Here is a 21,437-nt window from a genome sequence, read left to right on the forward strand (position 1 = left end):
GGCTCTGATAATACTGTATACTGTACTCTTACTGTACTTTGCATTCAATACAGATACTGTTTGCACACAGGTTTTACATGAATCATTGGCAATGCTGCAGGAGTGTCTCATTAGGCAATCTAAAATATACCACGACTATGGGTGGGGATACAGTAGGGAAGTTCTGTCACCATAAGCTGTCTGCTGTGTATAGCATATTTCCATCTGAGATGCATTTGTGTGTTTGTAATAAGAAAAAAACATTTTACTGTACATTTAGTGGATACAGTATTTCTCCCCCATAATGACGTATCATACTGTACAGGTACCCTCATGTACTGTACCGTACCATACTGTAAAATTTAATATTTATTGGAAAAACATCAATATTAATGTAAAAATAAAGTATTACAACATCCGATTCCATGTACTGCACTGATCAAAATGTACAGTACTCTTATTCAGGACTTATAAAACTGAAAATAACTGTTCATACAGTACACATCAATAACATTACTACTGTATAATATTCTACATTAGTTTATGCAATAATCAGACAAAGGCAATTTTATCATTTTTTTTAATAATGCACCAATTTAAAATTTTAAACAGAAAATACAGAACTACATATTTGTGGCTTGACCATTTCTTTCAACTACAACAGGTAATACTTTATACAGGTGATTTATATAATTATTACAATGTTCAGGTGTGAGTACTTCTAGCCAAAATTTCTTTATCCCATCCACCAGTTGCTGTTTTGTTGTTGGCTTTGCAACACTCCTAACGTACCTCTTCAATTGAGCCCACACTAATTCGATTGGGTTCATGTCTGGTGATCTATATAAAAATAAAAAAAAAGCGTATAGAAAAAATTAATTACATTACAGTAAATAGAGAAAATTAAACATACAATATTGTACTGTTTATTAAACAAAAATTTTTTTTACAGTACTAGAGTGCTATCCAAAATTTTACTTGTACACTGTTGAAAGAATACTCACTCTGGTGGTGTGCGTTCCCAATTCATACCTTTCTCTTCCATAAATTTGGCTGAGGCGGAGTGTTTAGGATCATTGTCTTGGAATATCCTATGGTGAGTTGGGTAATATTTATTCACAAATGGCACCATACATTTCTCTACTATTGTTTCTTGGAAATATTTCTTATCCATGATTCCTACAGAAATCAAAAAATGTTGTTCATTAATAAGCAACTCCTTTTATTGTGCAGTTACACGTACTCTACAGTACAACATGTATTTTTACAGAACACAGGCACAGAATAAAGTATAGTACTGTACCTTCGAAAAATAATAGGGGACCAGCTCCTAATCGTGATATGCCTCCCCATACATGGACTTTCAATGGATGCTTTGGGCGTGGTTTTAAAGAGATATGGTTACGTTTCCTGAATGACATTCTGGAGAACCGCTCAAGGGCAACAGACGATTCATCTGTGAAAATGACATCATCAAATGTTTCACCACTCTCAATCCATCGCCGTGCCTGTTCCACTCTCTTTTCTTTATTCACATCTCTTATCATTGGAGATATCCTGTGAAGAGCCAAAAATAATGAAATCAGATACAGTTATGAAATTACAGATTTACAGATTACTGTATATACAGTAGACTGTATGTGCAGTATACTGTATTATATACCTACTGTATACATTAAACTGTACATACAGTACATTAAGTTACATACAGAGTAATATATATATACATACTGTACATACACACAAACACACACACACAGTATACAGTATGTAATCATCACAATAAGCCGGCAATGCTTCATTGCTGTCTCTGAGTGCCTATACAGTAGGTATCTCTTTTGGGATAGAATATATACAGTATATACACACACACATACTGTATATAGTATAAAGTACACACTCTGTATAATGATTTATGGCATTATTATATCACGTATCAAGGGATTATTAACAGTGCATTTACTGTATGGTTTATACTGCTTTCAGTATTTTACCTTGTTGCGCCAAAGGTCCATCCCATTTTCCGTCGCATCCTTCTGATGCTGGTGGCCGATATGTCCAGGTCATACTTGGAATGGAGAATTCGTTTTATTTGCAGAGCAGTACGCTCATCATCCTCACGAGTTAGTTCCTCCACAATTTGTTGCACTCTCCTACAGTACAATACAGTATGAAAAATATGAATTCATGAACAGCACAATCACAGTTACAATTGATGAAGTTTTTATTTTATTTCAAAAAAATTGTTTATGGTATAAAGCAAGTCATTTAAACATTACAGTAGTGTACAGTACGTACCATGTGCATTTTGTAGGAAATACAAATCTGGGCATTGTTCTCTCGAATGCATGATAGCGCACCGTTTCTAAAGTGACTATAATGCCACTTTCCTTGAGCCATGCATGGATCTCTTTGATGGTTTTATTTTCTTTTTTCATGTTGGCGATTATCTTGCTCATCGTTTTGTTGATAGTTACTGGCATGTTGTCCAACTATAATTCCTGTATGGAGAGAAAACATTTGTGAATACTGTAGTCTAAAATTTACACATCTGAAAATGCATAGGAGTTTTATGATAGAAGTTAATACTGTACATGTTTACTATCCAGTACCTGATGTTCAAATTTAAGTATTGTATACTGTACAGTACTGAAAATACAACTTCAGTGTTATGGACTGCAATTAGTTTCCTGTATGAAACAGATACAGTACAGTAAATAACCCTCCTTGGAAGTGCATGGGCCCTGTGAGACTTACAGTAGTGTACAGCATAAGGGTCGACTGACATGATGTACAAGCATTACATACAGTACATGTCAGTACTGTATGTAAATTCTTCAATTATTGCCTAACAACAATGCTGCTTACTGTATATTAAATACTGTAGGCCTAGAAATGTGCATCTCAATATAGTAGTTAAAAACACAGGGGCCTATGTGGATAAGCGAGTTCTATGCACACTAAAAATGGCCACCGACCGTGAACCCCCAGCACGTGGCAGCGCTCGTATATGTAGTGAGATACAGTATGGCATACATTTCACAGTTCAGGGGGCAATGCTGAAGGAGCGTCACAATCCCCTAGCTCAATTACATTGGGATAAGCGAGGTCTATGCACATTACGGTATACCGAGCTGGATCGCTTAGCAACCTGACAAAATGGCCGCCGACCGTGAACTCCCAGCACGTGGCAGCGCTCGGATATGGAGTGAGAGATGGTATACATTTTAAAATACACCGGGATAAGTTGTATAGGCCATGGAGCAATGCACAGGGACATTCATCATTTACGTACAGTATATAAATAATTGTAAACCGTAAATGAAAGAATTACCGGTCAAATACTGTATGACGAAACTGTGTCAATGAGCTGGAACAGTATGGCCTGTGAAGAAGTTTTCGAAGGCAGAAACGGAGAGCAAATTATCAGGAGATTTCTGAAAGGTCGGAGAAGATCCACACAGCAAGTCTGCTTACGAGGAAACAGCTTTGCAAAGTGGGTAGCGGGGCGGTGACTACATTTTCTGGGGCTGCATGCACTGTGCTGAATCCACTTGGAGCAGCTTGGTTACTCAAAGGGGAGTGCATGAACTTGGCTCACCACATTCCTGGTAATGTAAGGGCCTGTTACAAGTTGCCCCTTTTATTCCTGTTGATTTTTTGGGCGCTGCTGTATCTATCCAGTAGCAGCCGAGTCCATTGTGCTGTGTCCATCTGGGGCCTTGGGCTGCGTTTCCATCCAGGGGCTGCTGTTGTCAGTCCTCTATTCTGGTGTCCGTATGCGACAGTGTTAAAAAGCAAAAGACAAAAACGAAAAATAATTCAAAAAAGCAAAACCTAAAAATAAAGTACAAAAACCATTACCCCGCACCACCACCACAAAAAAATAAATTATAAAAATGTTAAAGTAGATATTGTTACTGTATTTGTGCTGTTACCTTTTGATTAAAGTACCGTACAGTATGTGTGATGTTGGCTTTATTACAATACAGTACAGTATGTGTGATGTTACATGTTCCAAATGATTTTGTCCGTAAATAAAGTGTTTCTTAAAATAAACATGACGTGGTTTCCAATGTTTGTATTCCCAACTTCCTGTACTGTATAAATTAGTACTACTGTATGATGGGAATTCAATTAAGAGTGGTATACTGTATGTAAAACAACTTGGTTAGGCATCTTGCATTTCATATTTTAATAAAAACCACAGGAAACTTCTATTTTTAAAAGTTTATTGAAGAAAAAAAAGGTGTTTTTTTTTAAATAAAGTTTGAAAGTTAATTAAAACAAAAAAGTAGTTTGTTCTTCGTTACATTCTTTTCTTGTGTATATAGATATCTGTGGGGAAAAAAAAAAAAAAGTATTAAAGTAAAGACACTCATGTTCATTTGTTTTCCAAGAAAATTTGTGGAACCACACAGCCCAGCAATAAGTCATGCTGGGCTGTGTGGTTCCACAAAAGGCATGCGGTCCAAAGTGAAATAGTGGTGTCAGTGGTCAGCACTTTGACACGCTAACATTTGTGGAACCACACAGCCCAGCAATAAGTCATGCTGGGCTGTGTGGTTCCACAAAAGGCATGCGGTCCAAAGTGAAATAGTGGTGTCAGTGGTCAGCACTTTGACACGCTAACATTTGTGGAACCACACAGCCCAGCAATAAGTCATGCTGGGCTGTGTGGTTCCACAAAAGGCATGCGGTCCAAAGTGAAATAGTGGTGTCAGTGGTCAGCACTTTGACACACTAACATTTGTGGAACCACACAGCAATGCCTGACACACATAAAATGCCTGACACACACAAAATGCCTGACACACACAAAATGCCTGACACACACATGCTGGAGGGAAAACACATGTTTGCCAAACAGTCGACAGCACATGTCGGCCAGATGGCCGACCAAACTTGCTCCAAATCACCCCAAACTGGACAGAAAGCACGCCAGCACACTCAGGAGGTACACCACAGCTAAATTACGAGAGAATTTCATTACAAACAGCCAGATCTTGCAGATTATCTGCCAGATAATTGTATGGTGTACAGTATGCCTATCTTATACAGTAGAAAAAGATACTATACAATGGAGTACAATAACAAACATTTATTAAAAAAAAAAAAAAAATTTAAAATGATCTTAACAACAAATTAAAAAAGTGGTCCACTAAGAGGTGGACCACCACCCGCAGGAGCAGAACGGCACGCTGCAACTGTTCTGTGGGAAAAAAAGGACAGTATTACAAAACAAATACTGAATACTTTACAGTGTAGTAATGGCAATACAGTACTTTACTCTATATTAGACAATCTTGTTATTTACAATGTACAGTACTGTATTGTCAGTACAGTAAATCAAACACTACTGTATGCTGTCGAGGTAATTTAAACATTGCTTTAGTTTACCTCTTGTATAAGTGGGCTGCTGCCTGCCCGCTTCTGGGCCAGCCCACCTATCTTGCCCCTGTCTGGGGCCCCCATAAATCATTGGCACTATATTGGAGAAAAAAAAACATTTAGTCACATTCAAATACTATACAATTATTACTGTATACTGTAGGTACAGTATTATACTGTATTGCTGGTATTCAAAATATAAAGTACTGTACAAGAGTTTAGCTTCAATAGGTCATAAACAAATTGTCAAAGGAATAAAACACCACAGTACAAATACTGTAGACATTTACTGTATGTATTAGCAGTCATGACATTTCATGACCGCTTCAGAAAAAAGAGGGTTACAGTACTGTAGGTGGTGTTGTAGGGAGTACTATCAATAATAGTGGACTGTACTCAGAGCCAGCCATAAATATTATGATTCCCTAGTCAAGTTTTTGGATGCTGCCCCCTTGCACAGACGCTATTTCCGCCTCTGATCCTGTACCCCTTTCCCAGCACCATCACCCCTCAACCATAGCAGTCCTCATTTTGGTGCTCCTCCAACCTACAGTACTGTATGTTTAAAATAGCAACAGTGTGCACATTCGGTGTGCATCCCAAAACGGTGCATGTTCTTGCTGGGAAGGGGCATGGACACACAGTAATTCCCCAATCTGAAATGACGCCACACAGTACTGCAACTTTATTCACAACATATCATGCAATAGTGTCTCTTATTCTCGTTATGCTTGCTTCGCTCGCCATGCGGTGGGCACGGTGCCTCGCTACGCTCTGCACACTATTATATCAGTAGTCAGGAAAGGCAGCATGCATTTGTGGAGTGAAGAGGGTGAAAAAAGAGAGAAAGTACAGTATGTACTGTAAGGTTATGTCAGAGGGTGTGAAGATGATCAGCTCAGTGTTATACATGTTACAGTAAGTTAGAATACAGTACAGTGCATTATGTATTTATATTTTATTACCAGGTGTCTCCTCCACTGGTTGGCGACGGACTGTAAAAAGATAAAATACAGTTAGTCATATCAGTTTGACTTAAAATAATGTTGGAGAAAAAAAATACTGTAATTACAGTACCAACTATTGCTACTGTACAGTATATTTACCAAAAATGTATTCTGGCTCGTCGTCTGTGGGTAAAAGAGAAGAATATTATAAGATACAGTATACAGTAAAAAGTATAGTAATAGTACACTAGTGTCCAGGCCCAGTGTCAGGTGGGTAAAAAAAGGTATGCTTGTGACAGGCATGGTGATTCCAAGGGACCCCACCGAGACCATCAGAAAATTTGTGAGTGACCCGTATGCCGGTGATTATGACTAGAATAAGGTAGCAACTCTTTTTTCTTTTGAATTATGTATACTGTACAGTACTGTATGTGCATATTGTACAGTACACTTAAAATATTTAGCAGTTACTGTAGTGGTAATTTTTGGGATGACAGTATTAGCATACTGTAAGCATCCAACTGAGGCCCCCAAACAGATGCCGCCACTAGGTACAGTACGTGCCTCTCGTGCCTAATGGGAAATTCATCACTGACAGTATCTAGAGAGATGAATGGAGAGACAGTGACAAGGGGTGAGAGAGAGAGAGAGAGAGAGAGAGAGAGAGAGAAATTGAGTAAGATGGGTGTTTTTTTTAGAACAGGATGTTGTCCATACAGTAGCAACCAATCAAATATTACCTACTGTACTGTATTATCGTCTGTAAGTGTAACTAGATACTGTAAATGTTAATGTGGGATGTGATCGGTTGCTACTGTATGGGCAATATCACCAGTTCAAACAAAAACAATTTTCATCCGATTTCTACGCATTTGCCAGAAAAATCTGATGAAAAGTGCTACTCTGATGGCATCAGATCAATGTCAGTAATAATTCTTACCACTAAATGCAGCAGCATCATCATCATCATCATCCTCCTCCTCCTCCATGGCCTGTTCCAGTGTAGGGCCTGTGAAAAAAAACATTAATGTGAAAAAAAAAAAAGGTTCATTCCAGGAAATACACATACCCTCCAACATGACCCGCCCCACTAGGTACAAAATGCTCTGGTTCTGGACTTCCCTCTTAATTTATTATTGCCATCACCTGTGAAGAAACAGCTTTCTTATCATATAACTAGTTCAACACAGGTGATGGAAATCATAAATTAAGAGGGAAGTCTAGAAACAGAGCAGTGCGGCGGGTCATGTTGGAGGGTCTGCATACAGAAACATAGAATTTGATGACAAATACTGTAAGAACCACTTTGGCCATCTAATCTGCCTCTTTTTTTTAACCTTTTTTTTACATCAAACCTTATTTGATCCTTATTTCTTTGTAAGGATATCCTTATGTATGTCTCTTCCATGCATGTTTAAATACTGTAGCTCTACTGTTTTAGGCTCTATCACCTCTGATGGGAGGCTATTCCACTTGTCCACTGCACTTTCTGTGAAGTAATTTTTCTTAAAATTCCCCCTGAACCTCGCCCCCCTCCAGTCTCCGTGCACATCCTCGTGTCCTATTGTGTTTGCTTTTGGATTCGGACTTGTTTTGGATCCTGGTGCTTTTTTTCAAAAACCTCTCAAAAACAGCTTAAATCGTAGAATTTGGGGGTATTTTTGATCCTACTGTATAGTGTTATTAACCTCAATGACCATAATTTCCACTCATTTCCAGTCTATTCTGAACACCTCACAATATTATTTGTAGTCCTAAAATTTTCACCGAGGTCACTGGATGACTAAGCTAAGCGACCCAAGTGGCCGGCACAAACACCTGGCCCATTTAGGAGTGGCAGTGCAGTGGCAGACAGGATGTCACTTATAACAATTTTCCCCAAACATCACATGATGCAAAGATAAATAAATAAAAAAAGAGGTGCAAGATGGAATTGTGATTGGGCCCTCCCAACCACCCTTATGTTATATAAACAGGGTCTGCCACACGACTGTGGCTGAAATGACTGGTTGGTTTGGGCCCCCACCAAAAAAAGAAGCAATCAATCTCTCCTTGCTCAAACTGGCTCTACAGAGGCAAGATGTACCGGACTGGACTTACTTAATGGGTGCAGTGAGGTGATGGACATAGAGTCCTGGTCCTCCTCCTCCGCCACCGCCTGTGACAGTGTAGGGCCTGTGAAAGCAAAAATTCCATGAAATATACTTTTGTATTCTGTGTTGAATACAGTAAAGCAAAAATTCAGTCAGGAATTGGAGGAGGAGAGTAGATTTCGCACACAGAGACGAGAATGTCGAGGCCAGAATCAGGGGGTAGTGGAGGAGGGTTAGGATACCGTACCTCACCCTGTTGGGATTGCTGCAATCAGGATGCATCAGGATCACCCTGCTGGTCATGCAAACCCAACCCATTGGTTTAACACAATGTACAGTACAGTACAATACTTTAGTTTACTTACCAAGTTGGGGAGAGGGCTTTTTCTCCCCTTCCTCATCACTGTCAATAATTACTGAGTGGAAAATAAAAAAATATTATAAACAAAATACAGTAGAGTACAGTTACTACAAAATTGCACAGTAGTACAGTGCTACAGGAGGCAGAGATATATTCATAATACAGTAGGAGCAGAATGACTGTCCAGTGGTAGGGGACATACAGTACTGTACTGTGCCTGTATTTAACTCGTGTTGGAGGAGAGGCGATTTCGCACACAGAGGCGAAAAGGGGTCTTCACAGTGAGGGAAATACTGTACAGTACATGTTTGGAATTCCCTGCCTGAAAAGTAATAAAAGTGGACTTGGTCAATACTTTTAAGAATGGGCTTGAGAAAATCCTACTGTACTTACTATACTCCTCCGGCTCAGAGTCCACGTACAGGTAAGTGACATCTGTGTTGAATATAAAAAAAACAAAAAGAAAAGTCAATGGGATTTCTGCAATCAGGATACCGCTGTCGGTCACTTGACTGCTGGAATCCTGACCACTGGTCACGCAAACCCAAGCCATTGGTACTGTTAATAAATCAATGAATGCAGAATGTAGAGTACTGTACAGTAGATTACAATTCTTACCAGGCTGGCCTGAAGGCTCCCCCATTTCCTCCTCCTCCTCCTCGGTATCAATAACGAGGCGGTCTGTGTGTACAAGATAACAAGTATTGTAAAATAAAAAAATTACAGTAATACTGTAGGAAACTAGTGTGTCTGTAACAAAAATAATGATTACCACTTCCAGAGCTCTGCTGGTCAGACGGTGTTGGTGGTGGTGGTGGTGGTGGTGGTACTGTGAGAAAAAACAACAGTGCTGTAAGTGAAGCTGTCAATTGGAAACATGTACTGTACAGTATCCAGGACACATGTACAGTAGTGTAACAACGATGACAGTAGCACCAGAATTCTCGTTACACAATACCTGGCAGCGCAGCAGGTGGTGGTGGTGGTGGTGGTGGTGTTGTTGGTACTGTGGGAAAAAAAAATAACAGTACTGTAAGTGAAGCTGTCAATTGGAAACATGTACTGTACAGTATCCAGGACACATGTACAGTAGTGTAACAACGATGACAGTCACACCAGAATTCTCGTTACACAATACCTGGCAGCGCAGCAGGTGGTGGTGGTGGTGGTGGTGGTGGTGGTGTTGGTACTGTGGAAAAAAAAATAACAGTACTGTAAGTGAAGCTGTCAATTGGAAACATGTACTGTACAGTATCCAGGACACATGTACAGTAGTGTAACGATGACAGTCACACCAGAATTCTCGTTACACAATACCTGGCAGCGCAGCAGGTGGTGGTGGTGGTGGTGGTGGTGGTGGTGTTGTTGGTACTGTGGGAAAAAAAATAACAGTACTGTAAGTGAAGCTGTCAATTGGAAACATGTACTGTACAGTATCCAGGACACATGTACAGTAGTGTAACGATGACAGTCACACCAGAATTCTCGTTACACAATACCTGGCAGCGCAGCAGGTGGTGGTGGTGGTGGTGGTGGTGTTGTTGGTACTGTGGGAAAAAAAATAACAGTACTGTAAGTGAAGCTGTCAATTGGAAACATGTACTGTACAGTATCCAGGACACATGTACAGTAGTGTAACAACGATGACAGTAGCACCAGAATTCTCGTTACACAATACCTGGCAGCGCAGCAGGTGGTGGTGGTGGTGGTGGTGGTGTTGTTGGTACTGTGGGAAAAAAAATAACAGTACTGTAAGTGAAGCTGTCAATTGGAAACATGTACTGTACAGTATCCAGGACACATGTACAGTAGTGTAACAACGATGACAGTCACACCAGAATTCTCGTTACACAATACCTGGCAGCGCAGCAGGTGGTGGTGGTGGTGGTGGTGTTGTTGGTACTGTGGGAAAAAAAATAACAGTACTGTAAGTGAAGCTGTCAATTGGAAACCTGTACTGTACAGTATCCAGGACACATGTACAGTAGTGTAACAACGATGACAGTAGCACCAGAATTCTCGTTACACAATACCTGGCAGCGCAGCAGGTGGTGGTGGTGGTGGTGGTGGTGGTGGTGTTGTTGGTACTGTGGGAAAAAAAATAACAGTACTGTAAGTGAAGCTGTCAATTGGAAACATGTACTGTACAGTATCCAGGACACATGTACAGTAGTGTAACGATGACAGTCACACCAGAATTCTCGTTACACAATACCTGGCAGCGCAGCAGGTGGTGGTGGTGGTGGTGGTGGTGTTGTTGGTACTGTGGGAAAAAAAATAACAGTACTGTAAGTGAAGCTGTCAATTGGAAACCTGTACTGTACAGTATCCAGGACACATGTACAGTAGTGTAACAACGATGACAGTAGCACCAGAATTCTCGTTACACAATACCTGGCAGCGCAGCAGGTGGTGGTGGTGGTGGTGTTGTTGGTACTGTGGGAAAAAAAATAACAGTACTGTAAGTGAAGCTGTCAATTGGAAACATGTACTGTACAGTATCCAGGACACATGTACAGTAGTGTAACAACGATGACAGTCACACCAGAATTCTCGTTACACAATACCTGGCAGCGCAGCAGGTGGTGGTGGTGGTGGTGGTGGTGGTGTTGTTGGTACTGTGGGAAAAAAAATAACAGTACTGTAAGTGAAGCTGTCAATTGGAAACATGTACTGTACAGTATCCAGGACACATGTACAGTAGTGTAACGATGACAGTCACACCAGAATTCTCGTTACACAATACCTGGCAGCGCAGCAGGTGGTGGTGGTGGTGGTGGTGGTGGTGGTGTTGTTGGTACTGTGGGAAAAAAAATAACAGTACTGTAAGTGAAGCTGTCAATTGGAAACATGTACTGTACAGTATCCAGGACACATGTACAGTAGTGTAACGATGACAGTCACACCAGAATTCTCGTTACACAATACCTGGCAGCGCAGCAGGTGGTGGTGGTGGTGGTGTTGTTGGTACTGTGGGAAAAAAAATAACAGTACTGTAAGTGAAGCTGTCAATTGGAAACCTGTACTGTACAGTATCCAGGACACATGTACAGTAGTGTAACAACGATGACAGTAGCACCAGAATTCTCGTTACACAATACCTGGCAGCGCAGCAGGTGGTGGTGGTGGTGGTGGTGGTGTTGTTGGTACTGTGGGAAAAAAAATAACAGTACTGTAAGTGAAGCTGTCAATTGGAAACATGTACTGTACAGTATCCAGGACACATGTACAGTAGTGTAACAACGATGACAGTCACACCAGAATTCTCGTTACACAATACCTGGCAGCGCAGCAGGTGGTGGTGGTGGTGGTGGTGGTGGTGGTGGTGGTACTGTGGGAAAAAAAATAACAGTACTGTAAGTGAAGCTGTCAATTTGAAACATGTACTGTACAGTATCCAGGACCAAAAAGGGGTCCGGCCAATAAACAATCTGCATCAGAGAAGCAAGATACAGTATGCTTAAAGTATACAGTACTATATACTAGATCGCCAACAAACGTAAATTAACAAACAACTAACACTGGAATTGACCATCCTCATCCCGTAGCGAAGCACGGGTATTCAGCTATCTACAATGTTATTTATACTTTGTGTTTAATATTTACATTTAGTTTTGTAAACAGACATTCTTAACATTAACGGATTGCAGTGAGTTATCTGTGATGGTCAGGACAGGGGGTTGGGACTATAGAAATCACTATGTACTGTACACTACTGTATTTGACAATACTTACCAGCTTGGCGGCGCCTGTCCCGCCTCCTGTGACGTCGTGCTACCAGCCCTGTAAAAATATATATATACACAGTATAATGGCAGCATACTGTACAGCCAATGAAATTCAACATTGACAGCATCTTTATGACATCACAATAAATGGAATTGTTCATTCTAGTACCCTGCACCTAATCACTCAGGAGGGCATAGTGTACTGTACTGTCTTCAAAACTTAAGGGGCACATTTCTAAATGTGACATACAGTACAGTACACTTACAGTATCGCTACAGTACAGTAGGTCCAGGGTATTAGACAGGACACTACCTTTATAGACATTGTAACACACATAAGCATTGCCCTTATAAACATTATGACACACATCAGCATGCAGCCCTCCCACCCTTAACCATCTCAGTACTGTTCATTACATTACAAATTGATTTCATGACAGATGATGCAGTACTCACCTGAATTCATCTTATTCACGTCATGTCACAGTAGTGCAGTTTATTCACGTCACAGTACTGTCCTTGATTCACGTTGTGTCACACAGTAGAGCACCGTATTCACGTCACAGTACTGTCCTTGATTCACGTTGTGTCACACAGTAGAGCACCTTATTCACGTTACTGTACTGTACGTCACAGTAGTGCAGTAGTATATCCACATTACGTCACAAAGTAGAGATCTGCCACAGTCATGAACCTTATAACACATTATGCAAGAGTAATGCACGTCAGAACACATTAGGCCACTGTAACATCCCTTAGAATAATTTCTGCCAAAGTAACATCCCTTAGAACACTGTACTATCTGAAACACAAATTTCTGCACACTGCACGACACACTGCAATTAAACCACACAATGCACTGCACGACTGCATAGTGTATGCACTGCGTGATATGACAAACTGCACATTTCCCTGCAAAATATGATACAATGTACACTACACAAAAAACTGCAATTACCACATGTGTATACAGTACACTGCACGACAGTGCTGGCCCTAGCCAGATACAGATACAGCCGCAGTCACGCAAAATATAGGCATGCCGCATATCATTTTAATCAGCAGAAGCTGCTGGTGCCCCTAAGCATAGCAAATGCCCTAGGCATTTGCCTACTGTAGTTTGCCTATGCCTAAGGCCGGCTCTGCTGCACGATGTGATTCACTATGCATTACACTCACTGCACAATACCATATACTGAATGTACACTGCATGACACGCTGCAATTACGCAGCACGATACACTGTGATACATTGCATATACTGTACACTGCATGATACTGTACACTGCACAATCGTAGACCACGTGGATTGTAAAGAACTACTGTATATATACACAAGTTTAAAAAAATAACAATTGTTTTTGTAAAACGCATGTCGATCTTTTTCCATGTCAACTTAACGACCATGTCAACCTACAGTAACTGGTGTCAACCAATTTCAAAAGCCGCACCATCTAGGTCCACGCCAAAAAACAAATTGACCTTTTGACCCGGGTTAATGTTTGGTCCTTGTTTAACCATTTGTTTACCACAAATACTGTACAGTGCTATATAGACCGGATACCTGCTGCTACAGCAGCCCCTGCTATAATGTACTGTACCTGTAACTACAGTAACTTAAAGTACAGTAATCTACAGTAATGTACTGTACTTACAATCCCTTATGGCCTGCAGGCGTCGTGGGGTCCTCCTCACGAGGTCGCTCCATCTCCTCTGGAGAGACCTCACCGTTCTCCTCCGGTTGTAGGTCCGGAGGATATCCCTGCTGGCCCTCCTATACGCTATCACTTTCTCCTCGTTGCTGGCGAGAGTTCTGTCCCGCCAGCGAACGAGGAGACGCAGCTCACCCAGAGCATAGGGACGGTCCCGTGCAGCAGCCATAACCGTCCTAATGCTCAATGAGCGTCTCAGACGTCGTGCGCCTCAGACGTCGTGCGTCTCAGACGTCGTGCGGTCCAGGCATTCAACGTACAGTACTGTAGTTACTGTACTTTGTGACAGTTTCCCTTAGTTTTAAATATGCCCTTTCTTTGACCACAGTATTTTCCACTGTCTTGCCCTACGCCCTTCCCTCCTGGGAGCCTTCACAGGTCTTATGCAATACACAAATACCGAAGATGCACAGTCCGTCAGAATACACTCATTTCATTCCCGCTGTTTAGGTGCATTTAGCGTAAAGAATCGCTCCTGCAGATGTACTTTGATTTATGTGAAATCTGTGTGCATCCTTCCATTGACTGTCTTACAGTGTAAATAAAAGAATACAGTGCATTATTACAGAAAAAAAAAAAAAAAAAAGAAAGAAAGCACATCAGGTCTCGAACCCTGGACCCCCAGCGAGGGAGGTGGGAGCCTTCACCCCTAGCCCACGACGCCTCATGAGAGATTTCCAATTTCATGTGTGAAAGTACTGCAAACAGCGGCCGGCCCCCGCCCCATTGCTGTTGGTTTATGCCTTAGAGGACTCGGACGCTCGCATTTGTAAAGCACGGTGTTTTCCTCCGCCTCCGGCTAGCCTGCTGCCCTTCCCCCATGGGAGCCTGCACAGATCATGCAGTAGACAGGGAGGGAATGCAAATGCTGGTTATGTGCAATACACAAACGCCCACTGTAGTACTGTTTTGCTCACTTACAGTACTGTACTGTAGGTTGCATTTAGCGTAAAGAATCGCTCCTGCAGATGTACTTTGATTTACTGTACAGTATGTGAAACCTGTGTGCATCCTTCCATTGGATGTACTGTATTGGAGAGAATTTTTTTTTTTTTAAAGTGAATGTCACGGGAACACATTAAAAATAAGGTTGGCACTTCCTTCCCATTGGTGTTGGTTTACAGTATGCCGTAGTGTACTCGGACGCTCATGTAATTGCATTTCAAAGGCACAGTATTTTCCATCGTCTCCCCCCTACCCCCATCACCCTTCCCCCCTGGGGGCCTGCACAGGGAGGAAATTCAGGTCCTGTGCAATACACAAACGCTGAAGATCTACAGTACTGTTTTGCTCAGTTGGTAGCGTCAGAATACACTCATTTCATTCCCGCTGTTTAGGTGCATTTAGCGTAAAGAATCGCTCCTGCAGATGTACTTTGATTTATGTGAAATCTGTGTGCATCCTTCCATTGACTGTCTTACAGTGTAAATAAAAGAATACAGTGCATTATTACAGAAAAAAAAAAAAAAAAAAAGAAAGAAAGCACATCAGGTCTCGAACCCTGGACCCCCAGCGAGGGAGGTGGGAGCCTTCACCCCTAGCCCACGACGCCTCATGAGAGATTTCCAATTTCATGTGTGAAAGTACTGCAAACAGCGGCCGGCCCCCGCCCCATTGCTGTTGGTTTATGCCTTAGAGGACTCGGACGCTCGCATTTGTAAAGCACGGTGTTTTCCTCCGCCTCCGGCTAGCCTGCTGCCCTTCCCCCATGGGAGCCTGCACAGATCATGCAGTAGACAGGGAGGGAATGCAAATGCTGGTCATGTGCAATACACAAACGCCCACTGTAGTACTGTTTTGCTCACTTACAGTACTGTACTGTAGGTTGCATTTAGCGTAAAGAATCGCTCCTGCAGATGTACTTTGATTTACTGTACAGTATGTGAAACCTGTGTGCATCCTTCCATTGGATGTACTGTATTGGAGAGAAATTTTTTTTTTTTAAAGTGAATGTCACGGGAACACATTAAAAATAAGGTTGGCACTTCCTTCCCATTGGTGTTGGTTTACAGTATGCCGTAGTGTACTCGGACGCTCATGTAATTGCATTTCAAAGGCACAGTATTTTCCATCGTCTCCCCCCTACCCCCATCACCCTTCCCCCCTGGGGGCCTGCACAGGGAGGAAATTCAGGTCCTGTGCAATACACAAACGCTGAAGATCTACAGTACTGTTTTGCTCAGTTGGTAGCGTCAGAATACACTCATTTCATTCCCGCTGTTTAGGTGCATTTAGCGTAAAGAATCGCTCCTGCAGATGTACTTTGATTTATGTGAAATCTGTGTGCATCCTTCCATTGACTGTCTTACAGTGTAAATAAAAGAATACAGTGCATTATTACAGAAAAAAAAAAAAAAAAAGAAAGAAAGCACATCAGGTCTCGAACCCTGGACCCCCAGCGAGGGAGGTGGGAGCCTTCACCCCTAGCCCACGACGCCTCATGAGAGATTTCCAATTTCATGTGTGAAAGTACTGCAAACAGCGGCCGGCCCCCGCCCCATTGCTGTTGGTTTATGCCTTAGAGGACTCGGACGCTCGCATTTGTAAAGCACGGTGTTTTCCTCCGCCTCCGGCTAGCCTGCTGCCCTTCCCCCATGGGAGCCTGCACAGATCATGCAGTAGACAGGGAGGGAATGCAAATGCTGGTTATGTGCAATACACAAACGCCCACTGTAGTACTGTTTTGCTCACTTACAGTACTGTACTGTAGGTTGCATTTAGCGTAAAGAATCGCTCCTGCAGATGTACTTTGATTTACTGTACAGTATGTGAAACCTGTGTGCATCCTTCCATTGGATGTACTGTATTGGAGAGAAATTTTTTTTTTTTAAAGTGAATGTCACGGGAACACATTAAAAATAAGGTTGGCACTTCCTTCCCATTGGTGTTGGTTTACAGTATGCCGTAGTGTACTCGGACGCTCATGTAATTGCATTTCAAAGGCACAGTATTTTCCATCGTCTCCCCCCTACCCCCATCACCCTTCCCCCCTGGGGGCCTGCACAGGGAGGAAATTCAGGTCCTGTGCAATACACAAACGCTGAAGATCTACAGTACTGTTTTGCTCAGTTGGTAGCGTCAGAATACACTCATTTCATTCCCGCTGTTTAGGTGCATTTAGCGTAAAGAATCGCTCCTGCAGATGTACTTTGATTTATGTGAAATCTGTGTGCATCCTTCCATTGACTGTCTTACAGTGTAAATAAAAGAATACAGTGCATTATTACAGAAAAAAAAAAAAAAAAAAGAAAGAAAGCACATCAGGTCTCGAACCCTGGACCCCCAGCGAGGGAGGTGGAAGCCTTCACCCCTAGCCCACGACGCCTCATGAGAGATTTCCAATTTCATGTGTGAAAGTACTGCAAACAGCGGCCGGCCCCCGCCCCATTGCTGTTGGTTTATGCCTTAGAGGACTCGGACGCTCGCATTTGTAAAGCACGGTGTTTTCCTCCGCCTCCGGCTAGCCTGCTGCCCTTCCCCCATGGGAGCCTGCACAGATCATGCAGTAGACAGGGAGGGAATGCAAATGCTGGTCATGTGCAATACACAAACGCCCACTGTAGTACTGTTTTGCTCACTTACAGTACTGTACTGTAGGTTGCATTTAGCGTAAAGAATCGCTCCTGCAGATGTACTTTGATTTACTGTACAGTATGTGAAACCTGTGTGCATCCTTCCATTGGATGTACTGTATTGGAGAGAAATTTTTTTTTTTTAAAGTGAATGTCACGGGAACACATTAAAAATAAGGTTGGCACTTCCTTCCCATTGGTGTTGGTTTACAGTATGCCGTAGTGTACTCGGACGCTCATGTAATTGCATTTCAAAGGCACAGTATTTTCCATCGTCTCCCCCCTACCCCCATCACCCTTCCCCCCTGGGGGCCTGCACAGGGAGGAAATTCAGGTCCTGTGCAATACACAAACGCTGAAGATCTACAGTACTGTTTTGCTCAGTTGGTAGCGTCAGAATACACTCATTTCATTCCCGCTGTTTAGGTGCATTTAGCGTAAAGAATCGCTCCTGCAGATGTACTTTGATTTATGTGAAATCTGTGTGCATCCTTCCATTGACTGTCTTACAGTGTAAATAAAAGAATACAGTGCATTATTACAGAAAAAAAAAAAAAAAAAAGAAAGAAAGCACATCAGGTCTCGAACCCTGGACCCCCAGCGAGGGAGGTGGGAGCCTTCACCCCTAGCCCACGACGCCTCATGAGAGATTTCCAATTTCATGTGTGAAAGTACTGGAAACAGCGGCCGGCCCCCGCCCCATTGCTGTTGGTTTATGCCTTAGAGGACTCGGACGCTCGCATTTGTAAAGCACGGTGTTTTCCTCCGCCTCCGGCTAGCCCTCCATTCCCATTATGCATTAGCGAACTCAGACGCTCATATATTTTAAAAGCACGGTGTTTATACATTGTACTGTACATTCTTCCTTTTACACAATTACTGTAGTTGCGTCTCCATACACATACTGTACAGTACTCCATACTTTTTCCACCGCCTCCCGTTACGCCTACAGTATTGCCAGAGCTGTAGATCAATCCGCCGCTATACTGTACGATCGAAAGTACTGGATTAGTGGAGCATTAGCGACACAGTGGTGGAGATGTGTAATGCATGATGAGTATCTAGATCGCCTCAACGCGCCTGCCTGTGATGAAACTCAGCTATCGCATTAGCGTGACTAAACGCCCGTCTCGGCGGAGAAACAGTCAAGATAAAGGTGGCTACATCTGTAGCTCACAAGAGACTTGTCCACTACATAGCTGTCTCCTGTGTTACAGCGTGAGCCAATTTTAAGAGGATGATATGCAAATATTGTAATGCACAAAAACAGAACATGCCATGCTAGATAAAAGCAAGGGGTGACACCCAAACTAAAAACGAGGCTATGCAATTGGTGTTTCTGGTTCTTTCTTATGCTCTCAAAATCAAGTGGTATATTTTTCACGCTACAATTGGATTCGGACTTTGATTCTCCATAACCTTGAGCAACGAATCTCTGAACCTGATAAAAACTTGCAATGTTCTCCCCGTCGGGGAATCGAACCCGGTCTCCCGCGTGACAGGCGGGGATACTCACCACTATACTAACGAGGACTAACTTGGTGAATCTGCAGGCAAAATTGGAGCTGAAAATACACCCAAAAACATGTCAGGGTGAGGTCTCGAGATGCGTCTGTGTCATTGGCCACAGAGATTATGTGCTACATGTTATCAAGCTAACATAAAACCCTAAATAAGAAGCAGATAAAAAGATTTATTTTTGTCTCAGCTGAAACAAAGACTACAATACCACTTTGCAAAAAAGATAGTCATTTCAATTAAAAACCTTTTTCTGTTATCCTCTACTGGTCGGTAATGGCCAGGAAGCTTACATGATATCGGTCTACCTATCTCACTTACTATATAGTTACTCCCTTTGAAAGTAGGGGATGCAAGTCCATTTTAGCCTGCAATTCATAGGAAAAGACACTTCTCTCTCAGTCTATACTCTGTAGGCATACAATAGTATCAGCTTTGCTTCATTGATGTGATGTCATAATCAGGTTTAGCTCACAAGAGACTTGTCCACTACATAGCTGTCTCCTGTGTTACAGCGTGAGCCAATTTTAAGAGGATGATATGCAAATATTGTAATGCACAAAAACAGTACATGCCATGCTAGATAAAAGCAAGGGGTGACACCCAAACTAAAAACGAGGCTATGCAATTGGTGTTTCTGGTTCTTTCTTATGCTCTCAAAATCAAGTGGTATATTTTTCACGCTACAATTGGATTCGGACTTTGATTCTCCATAACCTTGAGCAACGAATCTCTGAACCTGATAAAAACTTGCAATGTTCTCCCCGTCGGGGAATCGAACCCCGGTCTCCCGCGTGACAGGCGGGGATACTCACCACTATACTAACGAGGACTAACTTGGTGAATCTGCATGCAAAATTGGAGCTGAAAATACACCCAAAAACATGTCAGGGTGAGGTCTCGAGATGCGTCTGTGTCATTGGCCAAAGAGATTATGTGCTACATGTTATCAAGCTAACATAAAACCCTAAACAAGAAGCAGATAAAAAGATTTATTTTTGTCGCAGCTGAAACAAAGACTACAATACAACTTTGCAAAAAAGATAGTTATTTCAATTAAAAACCTTTTTCTGTTATCCTCTACTGGTCGGTCATGGCCAGGAAGCTTACATGATATCGGTCTATCTATCTCACTTACTATACAGTTACTCCCTTTGAAAGAAGGGGATGCAAGTCCATTTTAGCCTGCAATCCATAGGAAAAGACACTTCTCTCTCAGTCTATACTCTGTAGGCATACAATAGTTTCAGCTTTGCTTCATTGATGTGATGTCATAATCAGGTTTAGCTCACAAGAGACTTGTCCACTACATAGCTGTCTCCTGTGTTACAGCGTGAGCCAATTTTAAGAGGATGATATGCAAATATTGTAATGCACAAAAACAGTACATGCCATGCTAGATAAAAGCAAGGGGTGACACCCAAACTAAAAACGAGGCTATGCAATTGGTGTTTCTGGTTCTTTCTTATGCTCTCAAAATCAAGTGGTATATTTTTCACGCTACAATTGGATTCGGACTTTGATTCTCCATAACCTTGAGCAACGAATCTCTGAACCTGATAAAAACTTGCAATGTTCTCCCCGTCGGGGAATCGAACCCGGTCTCCCGCGTGACAGGCGGGGATACTCACCACTATACTAACGAGGACTAACTTGGTGAATCTGCAGGCAAAATTGGAGCTGAAAATACACCCAAAAACATGTCAGGGTGAGGTCTCGAGATGCGTCTGTGTCATTGGCCACAGAGATTATGTGCTACATGTTATCAAGCTAACATAAAACCCTAAATAAGAAGCAGATAAAAAGATTTATTTTTGTCTCAGCTGAAACAAAGACTACAATACAACTTTGCAAAAAAGATAGTTATTTCAATTAAAAACCTTTTTCTGTTATCCTCTACTGGTCGGTCATGGCCAGGAAGCTTACATGATATCGGTCTATCTATCTCACTTACTATACAGTTACTCCCTTTGAAAGTAGGGGATGCAAGTCCATTTTAGCCTGCAATCCATAGGAAAAGACACTTCTCTCTCAGTCTATACTCTGTAGGCATACAATAGTTTCAGCTTTGCTTCATTGATGTGATGTCATAATCAGGTTTAGCTCACAAGAGACTTGTCCACTACATAGCTGTCTC

At 42.0% G+C, this 21,437-nt stretch overlaps 1 non-coding gene across 1 annotated transcript; it reads right to left on the reverse strand.

Annotated features, from left to right (window-relative positions):
* Window positions 1-20,060: 20,060 nt before the first annotated feature.
* Window positions 20,061-20,132, reverse strand: TRNAD-GUC (transfer RNA aspartic acid (anticodon GUC)). Its single transcript has one exon. It is a non-coding gene; the product is annotated as a tRNA-Asp (tRNA).
* Window positions 20,133-21,437: the final 1,305 nt, after the last annotated feature.

Source organism: Pseudophryne corroboree, chromosome 11, assembly GCF_028390025.1.
Source record: "Pseudophryne corroboree isolate aPseCor3 chromosome 11, aPseCor3.hap2, whole genome shotgun sequence".
Classification (NCBI taxonomy): Eukaryota; Metazoa; Chordata; class Amphibia; order Anura; family Myobatrachidae; genus Pseudophryne; species Pseudophryne corroboree.